At 33.8% G+C, this 18,622-nt stretch overlaps 1 long non-coding RNA gene across 3 annotated transcripts in view; it reads left to right on the top strand.

Moving 5' to 3' along the window:
• Positions 1–18,622, top strand: part of LOC105480079 (uncharacterized) — a 363,272-nt gene that overhangs the window by 182,403 nt on the left and 162,247 nt on the right. The gene's annotated exons all lie outside the window — the stretch shown is intronic.

Below are 18,622 nucleotides of genomic sequence, written 5' to 3'. Positions count from 1 at the left end.
AAAATGTATTTGCATTACCAAAGATGGATTATAGTAATTACCACTAATTTCTATAATGAAATAGATATAATTGGGGGGGGTGGGGAGGAGCTCTGACTTTAATTCCTTTAATTCACTTCCTGGCATCAATAATCTTCACACTGATGAGACTATAGCAAGGGAGAGAAAGAGGTTGAAGTAATAGAGATTGTGATGATGCAAGGACTGAATTTTCTTCTACAGATACTAAAGCTAATGGACACAAAAAGTTTTAGGATGCAAACTCTGCAGATGTATTTTTAAGGTATTCACAAAAACTGGTTATGCAAGTTGCCTGTACTTTCTCTATTGCTCAGGTACCTAAATGACCTCAATCCACTCAGGGCTCTCCACTATGTCATGCTATTTTTGAGCAAGAACACATTGCTTAAGGCTAGCCTTTGCAAAAGTGGAGAATAAATTTTGTGTAGGAGGAAGAAGTCCCTCTGTGTTTAACTGACCACTTTACCAGTTACAAGAAAGATTTCTTCTTGCTTAATAGCTTTAGTTGTCAACGAGAAAAATAAGTGCAGAATAAGCCTTAGAAAATGTTAACGATAAGAAAAATACATCTTATACATAGTATATTTATATATAAAATAGATAGTGCTTTCACACTGTATACATGGTTGTAAGAGATATTTAGGAGAGGAAAAAGATCATTCAGATTAGCAAATCTTTCTTTCAGAGGTCAACAGGGAAAACTCTTGAAATAACATTGCATGTGGCTTTTATATTCTTAAACTTTCTTCTAATGGTCAGTGGAGTTTAAAATGATCTCCAAACCATTTCTTTATATGGTGAAAATACCTTTTGATTCTATATTAAATAAAGGATTTCTAGTTTTCTTTTAATCAAAAATGTCTAAGTTGACAAAAAAGGTATGACATCAGTGCGACATGATGGAAAGAACAAGGAACAGAGAATGTGAAAACCTAGATTGTAGTCCGGGTTCTTCACTTTAATATTATAGCTATGTGACCTTAGGAAACTTTAATTCATCAGCTACAATTTGTTCACTGGCAATGGAGGGTATGATAATGACTGCCCTGCCTTCCTTATAGGGTTCTGATAGACATCACTTGGGAATGGTGAGAAATGATCTACCATAACAGCCACCATCAAACCCAGTTGTTTAAAAAAATGGCCAGCCTAGAAAGTCCTCAGCTCCACACATCAAACACTCCACATCCTCATTTTGAAACATCCCCAAACTGCTGCTTGTCTTTCTACAGTCAACCAAGAACTGCCAAATTATCTGAAGACCAATTAGAAAGTTTTCCCTACTTCTAAAAATCCCATCTTAATAGAACACTTGCCAATCAGATTGTTTCAGTCTTTTCTCTACAAAACTCAGTCTCCTTTCTAAAACTTCTGAACCCCTGCTGAAACAAAGGTAAGTTTCCTTCCTGCAAGTTTATGAACAAACACCCTTTCTTAATTTTGTCTTGAACTTAGGTCTGTCTTTGATAACATGTTTATGTCAGTACTTATAATAAATGCATTCCATAAATGTAAACACTGCTGCAGAGTTTTACATTTGCTAAAGGAGATGGCAAAATTAAAAATAAGCTTTAAGGGATAAAACTTAAGTTCATTTTGGAAAAGCAGACTGTAAGTAGATGCCTGTTTTCATGCATCAGAATCTAGGCTAATCATATTCAATACCAGCCATCATTTGTAAGTGCTTTATTGGTACCATTTTAGAGTTAGCAGAGTGTATCTCTGGCAGCTGACTGCCTAGCTTTGATCCCTGGCTCTAGCACTTACTAGCTGTATGAATGGGATAAGTTATTCAATAAATGCTAACATTTATAGAGTACTTACTATAATTTAGGCACTGTGAGAAATATCTTATGTGAATTATTTCATTGAATCTTCAGTGAGGTGGGTATTATTATGCTCATTTTGGAGAGACTGAGAAAGGCAAATAATTTGCCCAAGCTCACACCCAGCAGTTTCCATGTCAATAAATCAAGAAATATTAATAGTGTATAGATCAAAGTATTGTTAAAATAATTACATGAGACAAAGCATGTACATTGTTAGTCTAGTGAACTATCTGGTATATAGGAAGTATTCAGGAAATGTTTATTATAATTATTCTTACAACTTTTTTTTTTCTTTTTTTGAGACAGAGTCTTGTTTTGTTGCGCAGGCTGGAGGGCAGTGGCATGATCTTGGCCTGCTGCAACATCTGCCTCCTGGGTTCAAGTGATTCTCATGCCTCAGCCTCTCAAGGAGCTGGGATTACAGGCGTGCACCACCATGCTCAGCTAATTTTTTTGTATTTTTAGAAGACACAGGGTTTCACTATATTGGTCAGGCTGGTCCCGAAATCCTGGGTTCAAATGATCTGCCCACCATGGCTTCCCAAAGTACTGGGATTATAGGTGTGAGCCACTATGGCCGGCTTATTCTTATAACTATTGTAAGGTGAGAATAAATTGTCTACATTATTAAGGTCAAGAGACTTCAGCTGATCTTAAAAAACAAAATGTAAGGTGAGGAAGGTAAATGACATGCAGTAGTCATCTCTTATCCATTATGGGCATGTTCCAAGACCTCCAGTGGATGTCTGAAACATGTAGAGTACCAAATCGTATACATACTATGTTTTTTCTTATATGCACATATCTATGATAAAATGTAGTTTATAAATTAAACACAATAGGAGATCAACAACAATAATAAAATAAAACAATTACTACAGTTACACTGTAATAAAAATTATGTGAATGCAGGCTTTCTTTCTCATTCTCTGTCTCTCAGGATCTGTTAATATTTTTGGACTAGGGAAATTGAAACTGTGGAGAGTGAACTGTGGATAAGCAGGGACAACTGTATTAGTATTGTAAAATAGAGACTGTTAGGTTAGTCAGAGAAGAATTCATAAGAACAAATGCTCCTTAACTGAAACCTTGCCGTTGACACAGGAAAATGTCAAGGAGAAAAAGATATTGATATATTGATAGGATCTGGTGGAAGACAGCTAGGGGCAGTTGTAAAACAAAGAAAATAACTGTAAGAATTATGATACACAGCAGGGTCTGAGTTTGGAGAAGGAGCACACCTACCTAGGAGTCATTGTTGTTCTAGAATTACTCCATTCAAAGGATCAATATTTAAAGCTATGAGATGTGGGGAACATTATATCTCATCCTACTCATGCCTTAATATTTGAAATGCCAAGACATTATAGGTAAGTCAGTAGTTTGAAGGACTGGGGAAAATGGTAGTGGCCTGTAGATCGTAGTTCACCATAGTAGGGCTTGGTTATGTAGATGAATAGGACATGACTTTAAGTTTGGTTAGCCAATCAATGTAGAAAGATCTGGTCACTGTAGGAAATTAAAAACTCCAGTAGGAGTGATGCTAGGAGCAGACTTCAGAAAATAAAGAGACATCTAAGGTAGCAAAAGGAAAAAGCAAGAAGATGAGAAACAGGTGGAAAGGAATATCAAAGACAAATTGTGCTTAATTTATTATTATTCTTAACTTCAGTCCCAATTTTAACAATGTCCATAAAAGAACAACGATTCTACTTATGTAATCTCTATTGATTAATTTATATAAACTCTTTAAGTGTGAGACATTGTGAGACTAATGGGAATTTAAGATCAGGTGGGAGAGCACCAGGGTCATTGCAGGCCAACGAATGAGCTACTTTGAGGTTTGCAAAGCCATTTATATTGCTCTCTATAATATTTACCTAGTCATTTAACCTCTGGGCTTCAGTTACTTCATCTGTAAAATGACAATGTGGAACTATATGATCTCTGAGGAACTTTGTAGCATTAAAATATTAAGATTCTCTGTGGCTTACTTTTAAGGAAAAGGCATCATTCCTTTTGGTTAATAAACTATCAAGAGAAGAAGTTCACATCTCACAAGTGTCAATGCAAATGGATTTATGCATACTCGCTCACATGCAAACATATGTGGTGTTATAAAGATTATCATGAAAATACTAATATAACTGGAGTGAGTGTCATAAAACTGAAGAGAAATCCAACTGACAAAATATTTTGTGTTTGCAGCATGAAAGAACAGGAACGCTTTTACATAGATAGTCTTCTAGCCAAAAGTGGGGGAATGTAAAAATTTATGTAAGTAAATTCAAACAATATTTACTCACAAAGTGAGAGCATCCATCCTTTGCTCTGTATCCCTGTGTCTTTAAGAGGATAACAATTCCTTTTCTAGTTTCTTGCCCACAATTTGAAAATGCCTTTGTCCTAAGGATTTTTCATTTTGATAAGCATTTTCTCTCATATTAAAGCCAAGATTGACTAAACTCACCCTTAGGAACTATTTTAATTTAATTTTTAAAATTATTCAACTATTGCCAAGGTTCTATTTTGACAACTTCTTCTGCAGAAAGCTTTGTGAACTTAAAGCTTTTAGATATGGTCAGTAGACCTGTACCTCATGAGGTATGGGATTGAAGGCAGGGTGACACCATCCTTTATTACTCCTGGAAGTGATGAGACTTACTGGAAATGGGAGCAATGGGGTTAAGCACTAAAGAAAGAAAGAAAATAAGAAAAGCAAGGCTGGGAATCTCCCAACCTAAACCAACTAAAACACTCATGAAATCCTACAGAGAGATGGCTACAGCTGATGTTTCTGAGTAATGCAATGTTATTTAAGAGAAACTGCTGATGAACATAAAAAGCTACTAGCAAAGGTAGGAAAGACAAGAAGAGTAGATAAGGAAATAAGGTCTTTTGTGCAAATGGGAGGCCTCAGTGCTTTTCCATATGATTTGTACAGGCTGCTTATATTAGTGGCATAAACAAGAGATAAATTTCCAAAGGACAGTTTGAAATTGTTCGTTGTTTCTGCAGACCCAGCAATAAAGACAATGAAGACTAACCAAAAGTTTAAGATTATTTCCTATGCTTATATCATGTTTTTACTTATTCATTATTTTTATGAAAATAAGCACATAATTTACATATTTTTAATTTTCTAATCACTGGATAAAATACTTGGAAAAAACCTGCCCTTGCCCTTAAGGAGTTTAAAATCTATTTGGAAATAAAATAGAATGCTTTTATTTTTATTAATTCCCCATATGGCTCTGATAAAGTAACTCATAAGAGACCTGAAAAATCAGGTAAAAATTTTCCTCCGAAATGCTTAAGAGGGGTTGATAATAGTGTTTCCTTTATGTAAAAATTGGCTAAAAGATAACTCATTATGTTTTATTAGGCTGTTAGAGCCAAACTTATTCATCTTCAATGTGCTGTAATTTTATTCAGAAACTATTTTTATTCTGCTAGATATTTCAATCCATAAATCCACATGGCCCAAGGGAAAAACGTCCTGGGAATGAATCATCTGTTCTGCTCAGTAGTTAGACTGCTGAAGTTGCAACAGCTGGAACGAACGCCTGCTTTGCATGATCTCCCTTTATCTCCATAGAGTCCTTTAAACTTGTTCACACTCCCTCACTCTCCTTGGGGGAAAACTTCTAGCATCTGGTAGCTGGGACTAAATGCAAGTTAGAAATAGATGCTTTACTCTGTTTATTTGGAGCCAGCCTTCTAGTTTTCTTGTTTGCTCTGGACATGTAAAGCATGGTGGTGACGGTAATAGTAGAGGTGTATATGTTTTTCAGGAAAATGGGAGTGCTGATAAAAGTGAATGAGGTGATATTAAATAGAAACTATGTAGTATTAGGAACCTTAGGTAAAGATGCCAAAGTTACTTCTACTGGAGAGGAAAGAAATTCTAGGGAAACACAATAGTTGTCTTCAAATATCTGAAAGGTTGACATGTGAGGACAAAAAAGATGATGGTGACTTTTAAGGTTCTAATAATTTCTAAGAAGTGGGAGGTAGTGAGGCTCAGCATTTGACTCAACCTAAAGCAGAACATAGACATTCCCTATTCTTGTTGAAGCAGGAGCTGATAGACTGCTCTGGTCTTGTAGAGTTGAAGTAGAGGAAATTAGACAAGGAGGTGAGACTGGGATGGGACTTGGGATAGGGAAAGCAAATGCATTGAATTCCTGTGCCAAGTGTGGTCAAGTTGTAAGGACTGCCTGGAGCACTGTGGGCCTCTGACACTAACCAAGCTTATGAGGAAGAAATGCTATGATTGATTAAACTAGATGTGCATGCTGTGCATTTTCTCTCCCTGGATGTTCCTTCAATATCCTCTCCACTCCTTAGATTTGATGATGCTAAGGTGGTACTACCTGGTGCTACTACTAGCCCAATATACCTACCCTGCCCTATAGATTCAAAAGGCAACTTGGATCCATATTACTTGCTTTGTCTACCACTCCTTGTAGTTTGTTACTCGAATGGATAAGTGTGTTATTGGATTGGCCTGATTTGATTGAAAGCTTATGAGAATTTTACTCCCTGCTTAGGTATGGGATTAATAAAATTCCAAGGAAGCATAGTGATATACTGGAACATAATTTGGCTTCTACCCCACCACTCCACTGAGGTTGCCTCCACCAATGATGCTGTGAAGACTGTTTTACCAAAACCAAAGTGCACTTGACAACTTTTGAAACATCTTTATCTCTTGGCTCATATCATGCTGCTTCCCTCTGCTTACTAACTGCTCCTTCTTGGTATCTTTTACCCAAATCCACACACCAGAGTCAGATTCTTTTTAAGAAATGATAAAAATATATGTACCCTTTTATCTACTATTCCTGTAGATTTAATTGCTACTCTTATATTAATAATTCTAACATTTCTAAATATAGCCAAGATCTTCAATCTGACCATTCTATCTGACAACTTGCTTGAAATTACTTCTTGGATGGCTCACAGGTATCTGAAATTTACCACACAGTATGGACTGTTGATCCACCCGTCATCTCTTTCCTTCCTTCTTAACCACCCCATTGAACAACCAGCCACCCAGTTTATCATCTAGGAAATCTGAAGCTTATTCTTGATTCTTTTCCTTCTTCTACCTCCTGACTCCTCATCCAATCTATCATCATAAATATCTACAAACTACATTCGGAGTGTTCCACTTCTTTCCGTTATGCTGCTACCACTCTAGACCAGACTACCAGTATCTCTCACCTAGGTGATTGCAATAGCCTTCTAAATATTTGCCCACTGAAATCTAGTATTCACAGAGTAGTAAGAGTACTTTTTTATTCATTCAATGTTAATTTAACAAATATTTGATTGAGTACAGGAAGGGTTTACCATGGATCAGGCTGTTTAAGGCTCCTGGAAGTCATCAGGGAATAAAACAAATATCCCTGCCTTTGAAGAGTTTATATGTTCTTCCATCTTCTATGTAAGATGGACAATAAATAATCAACATAATAAGTAAATATATAATGGGCTAGATGATAGTACATGCTGTGGAAAAATCAAAAGTAAAGCATGATAAAGGGGCTAGAGAGTGCAGGGTAGTGACGATCCAATATTAAATAGGTCAGGATAGGTCTCAATGAGAAAGTGATCCTTTCATGAGTTAACCAGTGTACATCTGAGAGAAGAATGTTCCAGACAAAAAGAACAGCCAGAGTAATTATCTTTAAAATGAGAATATATCTGATATGTTTGAAAGACATCAAGAAAGCCTGAGTGGGGGAGGAGGAGTGTAGAAGAGCAGGTCAGTGTTAGCATGAGTGAGAGTGGAGAGCCTTGTGGGACATTGTAAGAACTTTGGCCTTTAAATGGAAGGAAGAACTATTGGATAGTTTTGGTAACAGAATCGCATAATAAAAGTCACATTTTAAAAGAATAATTTTGTCTGATATTTTGAGAATAAACACTAGGTGATAAGATTACAGTGGGAAGATCAGTTAGGAGGCTATTGCAGTAATCTAGCTGAGAGATAATGGAGGCTTAGACAAGAATGGTAATGGGAGAGGTAAAGTAATTAGATTCCGGACCTATTTTGCAGATAGCCCCAACAGATTTCCTGATAGATTTGATGTGGGATGTGAAAGAGAGATATTGAAGTTGATTGCAAGGTTTTAGGACCAAGCAACCAGTAAAGATGGGGCTGTCATAACATGAGATAGAAAAGATTAAGGAATATGTTTAGTGGGAAGATCAGGAGTTTTAGTCTTGATCATGTTAAGTTTGATATACCTGAAATAGACATCAGAGTGGAGGTGTTGAGTAGTCAGCGGGCTATGCAAGTCTGAAATTCTGGAAGAGCACTCAGCTGGAATCTGTCAGCATGTAAAAGGCATTTAAAGCCAGGAGACTAGAAGAGATCATCAAAGGAGTGAATGTAAGAAAGAGAAGAGGACCAAGGATTGAGTGCTATGGTATTCTAAAATTAAGAGGCCAGAGAGAACTCAGAAAAAAAAAAAAAAAAAAAAAGATGAAGAAGGCAAGAACAGTGAAGCTGGAAAACAAGCAAAAGGTGTGGGGTTTAAAAAAAAAAAGTGAAAAAAGGCATTGACCAGAAGCAGTCATTAGTTGATAAATTGAACAAGATGAAGATTGGGTTCAGCAATAGAGTTGGGGCCCTTGACAGGAGCAGTTTTGTTGGACAGCTGAGAGGAAGACTGTTCTGTGTAGGTTTTGAGAGAAAGAAATATAACCTATGAAGTGTTTAATAACAACAACAAAAGCAGAATAACCTAAATCAGATTTGGGTCTACTTAATCATTTTTAGAAAATGCATGTAAGAGAGAAACAACATGGATTACAATCAGCAAATTCCAGACTGTGGGAAATTAGAACAAAGGGATTGATTTCCTCAACAAATACATTGCATGGAGGTGGGCATGGAGAAAGAGGAGAAGCCAGAGAGGAAGGGGAATCACATGGATTAAAATAGATTTAGGAATAAAGTGACCATGTCTTTCAGCTTGCATAAATCAGATTATCCTGATTTATGCTTATTTCTGACATAATTATTAATAGTGCTCCTTTTTACTCTTAGTTAGGTCCCAGTTTGGACAATAAATTATGAAGTCACTCCATTTAAGATGCATAGCAAATGCAAGTATAAGCTTCATTTTAATCCAACAACAGACTGTTAAAGAAATATTTATGACATAATTGGCAAAATTGAACACTGATTATCTGTTTGATAATGTTAGGGAATTATCGTCAATGTTCTGAGGTGAAATTATGTTGTGATTGTATTTTTAAAATCTTTATCTTCAGATATTTGTAGAAGAAATGACAGGATTCCATGGATTGTCTTAAAAATAATCCTGTGTGTGGTGAGGGAGTGGATAACAATATAGATAAAACAAGAATTATAAATCATGAAGTTTATAGTTGTTAAACCTGGTGATGAGTACATGGGAGTTCATTACACTATTCTCCTTTCTTTTGAAAATTTCCATAATAAAAAGTTTAAGAACGATATTTAGAGAGAATAAGAGGATAGGAATTAGAAATTGTAATTGGATATCTCTTTTGAGGAGCATTGCTGTGAAAGAGAATAATGAAATGATTCAGTAGCTGGCAGCTGAAGTAAGATCAAGAGAAGAGTTTTTGTTGTTGTTTTTTGGTTTGTTTGTAGGCATTTTAAAATGGGAGAAAGAACACTGATGGGAACAACCCAGTAGAAGATGAAAACATGAAACAAATGATCTCACTACTCAAATTAAAACTCATCAATCAATATCCCTCTGCTGCACTTAGAACAAAATTTAAGTGCTGCATTATCTTGTCTCTATCTTTCTGTCTCTCTGCTTGTGTCTCAGTTTCTTATTTCTTAGGATCTAGCTACAATGACCTTCTTTCTCTTCTTTAAATGTGCCAAACTCTTTCTTAGCTAAGGCCCTTTATACATGCTGTTCTCTTTGCCTGGAATACTTGTCCCTTAGCCCTTTGTATGACTGGCTCTTTCCCATAATTTATCACAGCATGAATGTTATTATGTTTTCAGTGAGGCATGGGTTAAAGGTTACTATTTTTAATTTTTGCATATGGATATCCACTTATGCTATCACTATTTGTTGAAAACATTATCCTTTCTTCCTTGAATTGCCTTTGACCTTTGATGATCAACTGTCAACTGTCAATATATAAGTGGATCTATTTCTGTAGTGCTTTCTATTCTGTTCCACTTATTTGATATAAATTTGTAATAAATCTTGGAATTGAGTAATGTTAGTTTTCTAAATTTGTTCTCTTTTTCTTTGAAATTTTTGCCTGTTGGTATTTTGATTGAAATTGCATTGAAGCTATGGGTCAATTTATGGAAAAAATGACATGTTAATAATATCATGTCTTCTGATTCATAAACATATTGTAGTTCTCCTTTTTTCAGACTTTCCTTAGATTTTCTTGACAATGTTTTGTAGTTTTCAGTATAAAAGTTTTGCACATATTCTATCAGATTTGTCCTTAAATATGTATTTTATGCTCTCATAAATGACATTGATTTTTAATTTCATTGCTAGTACACAGAATTGCAATTGATTACTGTGTATTGATCTTATATTCTAGAATTTTGCTAGGCTTATTAATTCTATTAGATATTTTTGGTAGATTGTATGGAATTTTCTACATAGGCAATTAATTCCATTTCTTTATTTCTAACATGTTATCTTTTATTCATTTTTCATGCCTCATTGCACTGGTAAGAACCTCCAGTAAAATGTCCAAAAGAAGTGGTGAGAGTAAACAACTTTCTCTTGCTCCATTCTTAAGTGGAAAACATTCAGTCTTTCACCATTAAGAATGATATTATCTGAAGTTGCACACAGTTACCCTTTATCAGGCTAAGAAAGTTCCTTTTATTTCTACTTTGCTGAGAGTCAACATCTCTTTTGTATTATCATATATTATTTTATATATGATATGATAAATAATATATAATATTTTTCATTTTCAGTCTCTTAATATAGTAAATTTGATTTTACTATATTAAGTGAATTGATTTTTAATGTGAATTGATTTTTAAATGTTAAACCAACCTTGTATTATTGAGACAAACACAAATTGGATATTGTATAGTTGTCTTTTGTATACTTTTTTTATGTTGTGGAATTTGTTTTTTAAAGTTTTGTTAAGAATGTTGGTATCTGTGTTCAGTATGGGTATTGGTTTATGGTTTTCTTTTCTTACTATGTCTTTGGTTGTGGTATCAGGATAATGTTGGCCTCATGAAGTAAGTTGTAAAGTAAAATTTTCTGTTCAAATTCTGGGAGAGTTTGTGTAGAATTATTATAATTTATTGTTTAAATATTTCATTGAATGTAGCAGTGAAGTAATTTAGGCATGAAGGGTTTTAAACTACACATCCAATTTCTTTTTTTCTTTTTTATTCAAGATGGAGTTTCACTCTTGTTGCCCAGGCAGGAGTGCAATGGCACAATCTCGGCTCACTGCAACCTCCACCTCCTAGGTTCAAGCCATTCTCCTGCTTCGGCCTCCTGAGTAGCTGGGATTATAGGCATGCACCACCATGCTTGGCTAATTTTGTATTTTTAGTAGAGACGAGGTTTCTCCATGTTGGTCAGGCTGGTCTTAAACTGCCAGCCTCAGGTGATCCACCTGCCTTGGCCTCCCAAAGTGCTAGGATTACAGGCATGAGCCACTACGTCTGGCAAAATCCAATTTCTTTAACCAATATATGGCTATTCAGATTATCTCTTTCTTCTTGAGTGAGCTTTGGTATTTTGTGTCTTTCAAGAAAAGCATTCATTTTATCTAATTGTTAAAATAATTGATTAATGTTGTTTAAAATATTCCCCTATTTCCCTTCTCAATACCTGTAGAATCTACACTAATATCTCTTTTTCAATTTCTGATATTAATAGTTGTTTCAGTAGTTTCTTCCATGGTTAATGAAACTAGAGGTTTATCAATTTTATTGATCTCAAAGAACCTGCTTTTGGTTTTACTGATGTTTCTATTATCTTTCTGGTCGTCTATTTCATTGAGTTTTCCCCCCTCTACTCTGTAGTATTTTTTTCTACTTTTTTTTTTTTGCACTTCATTTTCTCACTTTAATGAGATTCTTAATGTAAAAGCTGAGATAATTAATTTGAAACTTTTCTTCTTTTCCCATATAAGTACAGTTTTGGTGCTTTAAGTTTTCCTCTAATTACTCCTTCATCTGCATTCTATAATTTTGCTATGTTTTAATTTGCATTCATTTCTGCTATCTTGGTAAATGTTCATGTGTACTTAAAGAATGTGTATTCTGTCATTGAGTAGAATTTTCTATAAACATCAATTAGGTGAAGTTGATAGGCAGCATTATTCAAGTCCTCAATATTATTGATGTTCTGCCTGATTGTTCTATCTGTTGAAAGAGGGGGTTGAAATCTCATGCTATACCTGAATTTTCTTTTTTCCTTGAAGTACTATTAGGTTCTACTCTATGTATATTTTGGTTCATAACTGTTTTTATCTTGATTTATTGATGCATTTATTATTATGAAATGATGCTTTTTATCCCTGTTAATATTCTTTGACCTGAAATCTACTTTGTCTGATATTAATTTCCCTCTCCTGTTTTTTTGATATACTTTTTCCATTCTTTTGCTATTATCTATTTATATTTTTATCTTTAAAGTGTGTTTATTGTGGACATTATACAGCTATATCTTGCTTTTTTATCTAATCTGACAGCCTGTGACTTTTATTTGGGCTGTTTAGACCATTTACATTTAATGGGAATGTCAACATGGTTGGGCTTATTTGTTCCATCTATTCTTTGTTCTTTTTCTCTTTTTGTGCTGTCTTTTAGATTATTTTTTGTCTCCATTTTATCTTCTTTGTTGAGCTTATTTTCTATAACTGTTGTCTAGTTTTAGTCTTTTAAAATATATGACTTTAACTTACCACAGTCTACCTTCAAGTAATATTACACCATTTCATGTGTAGTATAAGAGTTTTACGAGTAAACTTCTATCTCATTCCTTCATACCTGTGTTATCACTCTTTGTTTTACTTGTACATATGTTATAAATCCGAAAATTGCTTTATTATTTTTGCTTTAAACAGTTGGTTAACTGTTACTGATATTTAGATAATGAAAAAATTTTGGATATTAACCAACAAAATTGCCAGCTTCAATATTCTTCATTCTTTTGTGCAGATTCCAAATTTCCATCTGGCATCATTTTATTCTATCTAAAGAACTTCCTTTCATATTTTCTGTAGTGCTAGTCTATTGCTGATGAATTCTTTCAGCTTTTGAATGTCTGAAAAAGCCTTTATTTTTGAAAACTTCTTCCCCCTCTACCCTAAAAATAGAAGTTTGTGGTGATAGATTTTTTTTCTTTCATTGCCTTGAAAGAGTTGCTCCATTCTTTTCTGACTTGTGTGTTTCTGATGAGAAATCTTCTGTCATCATTATATTTTTTCCTTTGTATGTTGTGCGTTTTGTTTTTCTCTGGTTGCTCTTACCAGTAGTTTTAATCAATGTTTTTTGATAAGCTTTAGTGTAGTTTCTTGCTTTTTTTTGTTGTTTTGGTTTGGAATACCTTGAGCTTGTTGAATCTCTGGGTTTAGAGTTTTCGTCATATTTGGAAAATTTTCAATTATTATTTCTTTGAATATTTTAATACCTGTTTCTTACCTTACTGATTCTCTGTTCCTTTATTTTCAGTCTTTTACCATGTTTAATTTTAGATAATTTCTTTTGCATTTAAATTCACTAATCTCTTCTTATATTCAAGCTCATTAATCTTTTTTGCAATGTCTAACCTGTTAATGACATGATATATTTTTATATGTGTGTATGTTGCTAATTAATGTATTCAGTTTTTTCTCTAGTTTATTGAACATATAAAATATAGTAATATAGCCACTTTGATTACCTTGTCTGCTAATTCTGTCTTATGTATCAGTATTTCTGGGCTGGTTTTGATCGATTGATTTTTTTTTCTTGTTATGGTTTCTATTTTTCTACTTCTTGCATGCCTGATAATTTATGATTAGGTGTTAGGCATTAACATTTTTACCTTTTTGAGTGCTATGTATTTTTATATTCCTACACATATTCTTGAGCTTTGTTATAGGATGCAGTGAAGTTACTTGGAAAAAAGTTGGATTATTTTGGGTTTTGCATTTAAGCTTTATTAGATGAGACCACAGCAGTGTTTAGTCTATGGATAATTCCCCCACTACTGAGGCAAAACTCTTTTGAGTGTCCTGCTGGATGCCCTATGAATTATGAAATTTCTTATACTCTAGCTATTGAGAACAGGAACTACCCCCAACCCCATGCAAATTCCTTGGATTGTTCTCCCTAATCTTTTTGTGAAGTTGTTTCTCTGTCCTCAAGTGCTTCCCTCCTAAGCGCATATTAAATACTAATGAGTAATAAGCTGAAGACTAAAAGTGGATTTTCTGAATATGTCTGGAATATTTTCTATAAATAGTATATTATATTTTTAATGATTGAAGGATATTCTGTTGCATAGATGTATGACAGTTTAATCAATCAACTCTCCTCTCTTTTGGTAAACTTTTTGTTGAAGGAAAACATCTTTCAAAAAGTTTGTAAATGATATATGGGCAGCTTGTGTTTTCACAGAATGAACACAGTTTCCAGATCAAGAAGCAAGGCATTATTAGCACTCCAGAAGTCTTCTTATAAATCACCTCCCACCTCAAATAACCACTTTATTCCACAGAGTCATAGTCATTCTAACACCATAGACTAGTTGTTATTCCTGGTTTAGGACATTACATGAATGAAATCATGTACACTACATAAATGGAATCATCCAGACACTTGGATACTCATGTGTCTGGCTTCTTTTTCTTAACATTATATTTGTTATTCATTTGGTTGCATGTATTAATAGTTCTAATTCTATCATTCTTAATGCACGTTGGGTTTCAGGGTCATTACAAGCGTATGTTTAACTGTCCAAGAAACTTCTCTACAAAGTGACAGACAATTTTCCATTTCTATCTACTATGACTGAGCGTTCTTTACATATTCCGGATGTATTTTCCTAAGATACGTAATCTATAAATATTTTCTCCTGACCTATGGCTTGACTTTTCATTCTGTTAACAATGTCTTTCACAGAGTAAAAGTTTTTTATTTGGAAAAAATAAAACTCAATTTTTTTTGTTCTTTACGAAGTATGCTTTTAGAATTCTGTCTGATAGCTTATCACCTAACCCAAGGTCACAAGGTTTTCTTTTATGTTTTCTTCTAGAAGTTTTATAGTTTTATATTTTATATTTGGGCCTATGACCCAAAGAATAGGCATATTTTATAGTTAAAAGCAGCACAATAAAAAAGCCTTATGAAAGGTTTTACTAATTTACACTTTCACAAGCACTATCTGATAACATTTTCACAACCACCACCACACTGAATATTACCTTTTTAAAAAAAATCTTTGCATCTTTATCATTTAATAGTGGTAATTTGTTTAAAAATTGTCTTGTTAATGATTTTCAATACTTTCCATGTTTGACTTTTGTAGTTTAAAGATTATGTCTTGTGTGTTCAGTTCATTTCTTTCTTTCCTGTTAGAGTGTTCATCTTTTTCTTTAAAAAATTATAGTTTTTAAAATATTAAGTTTTTTTTTTTTCTTTGGCTTAAGTGCATGTAACAGAAACCAGATGGTATGGCTTGACCAAATCAGGGTATTTTTTCTCACATAACAAGTTCAGCAATGGCATTTCAGGTCTGGTGCAGGCACTAAAGGAACTAGATTGTCCTCTTGATGCTTCACTCTTACTAGTGTGTGACTTTTATTTTCTTATGGTCAAAGATGGCTGTTACACTTCCAGGCATCAATTTGAGATATCATAAAGGAAGACAGAACGACTCAATGGAAGAGCTTACACTCTTCCTTTCAATAAGGAAAACATAGATTTCCCAGAAGCCCCATCCAGGGAATTTTGCTTATGTCTCATTGACCAAACATGGTTACAGGGACATCTAACTAAAAGAGTAAAGAAAATAGTTGGCATGTTGCTGCCTCAAACACAATTTGGGATCTTGAAGCAAAGCAGCAGCAGAAAGTAGACATAGGACAGGCGTTAGCATTAGCAAAGTCTACCATAAGAATATATTGCTATTTGTAAGTCAAAAAGTTAAATTTTTTTTCCAGTTTGTTTTTTTGCCATTACTTTTCTTGTGTGTGGAATTTTGGTATGGAAGTTTTACATTAATATCTTTTCTTTCATGGTATCTGTTTTTGGTAATTATGGTTGGAAATATCTTCTAAAACCCAAAATTTGCCTAATTTTTATTTTTTATTATTATTGTCTTATTAGAATTGTATCTTTAATATTGAGAGTTTGACTAGAATTACATTAAAGCAAATTATATTAAACTATACCAAAGCAATTAAGAATTTATTCCTCTAATAGCCAATAATATCTGTAGTATCTATAGTGACCAATAACATCTAAATTTACCATAGAAATACAGATATATTTGACCCTCTTGCTTGGCTGTGTTTCACCATCTTATTCATATGGATTTTATATATACCATTAATGTTGCTCTTATATATTGTATATTGCATGATTTTTTATTTTGTTTTGTCTATGTGAAGCATCCTGCTTATTATTATATGTTATTTTCTAACTTATTACTGGTGGATTATAACATTCTATATATAATATACATAGGTATATGTATACATGCATATATATGTGCATACACACACATACATATATATAGTCTTATTCACAGCCATTTTTTATAACTTTCTTATTCTAATTTTTTGATCTATTTCCTGGGCATATGATTTTATTTTCTGCAATTATTTGTACTCTTGGTACTTTCTTCCCATTTCTTAATGTGTTTTTCAGAACTTCCAGAACATCTTTGTTTGTTCTGAACTTTAATAAGACTGACTCAGTATTTCAGCATTAAGTGTGATTTTTGGCTGCCAGTAGATATATATCTTTACAATATTAGAAAAAGGTACTCCTAGTGCTAATTTTTGCATATAGATTTTCTTCTTATATACTCCATGCCATCAGCTGACTGCAGCAGACAATTTTGTTTTCTTTGAGGCTCAAATTTTGATCTAGTTTTGCCACGCTAACTCTCCCTTGAGGGGCCAAGTTGGTTTTATAGTCCTTGAGCTCAGTACATGTGTTACAAAGCTGTCAAAGGAATAATTGAAAACCAAGTGTTGGCTATGCTAACTATTCACTTAGAGGCACCTCCTGATTTCAAAGCAACTTAGAATCATACGTGAACATTGTTTTGTTTTGTTTTGTTTTTGTCGCAAACTGAGATCTTTATAGTGGAAACCTATAAACCTATAACTTAATCTAATCAGAAATACCTATTTTATGGTGCTTCTTTCACACACACATACACATACACACATGCGCGTGTGCACGAAATACCTCATAGATGCTAAATGCAAATAAATACTTTAAAAAAATCCACATTTGCCCTGGAGAAGTTTAGGCTAATGGGGCTTTCCCGGCTCAGAACACTAATGTGCAAGTCACAGACAGGTTTTTACTGTGCATGTCCACACGACAGATACTGAGTTTCTGTACTTGCCTTACATATTCTTTTGATCAATTCAGTTAGATGTTCTTCTCTCCTCTGAAACTGTTTTCTTCTTTGTCTGCATCACAGTACCTGTTATGGTAATTATTTCAAGGAATGCGAGAACATTCTCACATTCACTAGAGGAAACAATTTTTTATCCCTTGTCATTTAAATTACAAAAGTTTTTCTAATACCAGATCTATTTTTAAAGCTATCTCATTCATTTATTCACCAAGTATTATTGATAAATAATAAGATAATAGAAATAATAGATAAGAAGAAGAACATGTCATAGTTCATGCACTCAAGTTGCTGATAGTCTGAAAGGGGAAATGTTTAAACAAAATAATTCAGGCCAGTGTGGTGGTATATGCTATGATTTGTTATTAAGGGAGTATAGAGAATGGTCATCTAAATAAGACTCTATGTAAATTCAGTAACAGTAACAGTGAATATTTGTTCTCCCTTTTTTTCACTATAATAGAATTTTTTGTTAAATATATGACCACTCAACTATAGACTATGTTTCATCTAGTAATAGATATATGACTAAGTTATAGCTAACAGAATGTGAAGGGAGGGGAAGGAAGTGATGCATACCACTTCTGAATCACAACCCCCTTCCTTTCCTTTCTTTCTCCACATGGCTTCCTAGAATGTGAGTGCTGTGAGGAGTCATCTTGAGCCATACAAAGGAAAACAATGTCCTAGGAATAATGGAGCAATAAGAGATTAGCTCAAAACAGATTAGCTTTCTGACAACCTTGTAAAACAGGATCGTCCTCCTGCAGGCTACTAATGTGAAAGAGTAATACATGTCCATTTTGTTTAAACCAATATTAATATGGGTCTCTATTTTAATTGCTATATCTCTATTCAAGTGAATGCAGCAAGCTTTCCCCAATCTTTACTCTCTTTTCAGTATATTTTGACCATACACTCATGTTTAAAAGTTTCTTTTTATTGATATCTTTGATCTGCTTCTCTTAATTCCTCTGAAATATTTTACCAGTTTTCTGTAAGACTCTTCTTCCTATTTTTGATGCTAATGTAGAATTTCCCTAAAGTTTTTTCATTGACCTTCTTCTGTTTTTACTTTTTTCTCTAGAACCCCAGTGCTTTTAAATATCCCATCTTGAAACTGATTCCAAAACCTATTGCTATCCTAAAGTCCAGACCTGTGCT

This window comes from Macaca nemestrina, chromosome 2 (assembly GCF_043159975.1).
Source record: "Macaca nemestrina isolate mMacNem1 chromosome 2, mMacNem.hap1, whole genome shotgun sequence".
Taxonomy (NCBI): Eukaryota; Metazoa; Chordata; class Mammalia; order Primates; family Cercopithecidae; genus Macaca; species Macaca nemestrina.
Note: the sequence above shows the minus strand (reverse complement) of the source record. Positions and strands in the feature narration are given on the sequence as shown.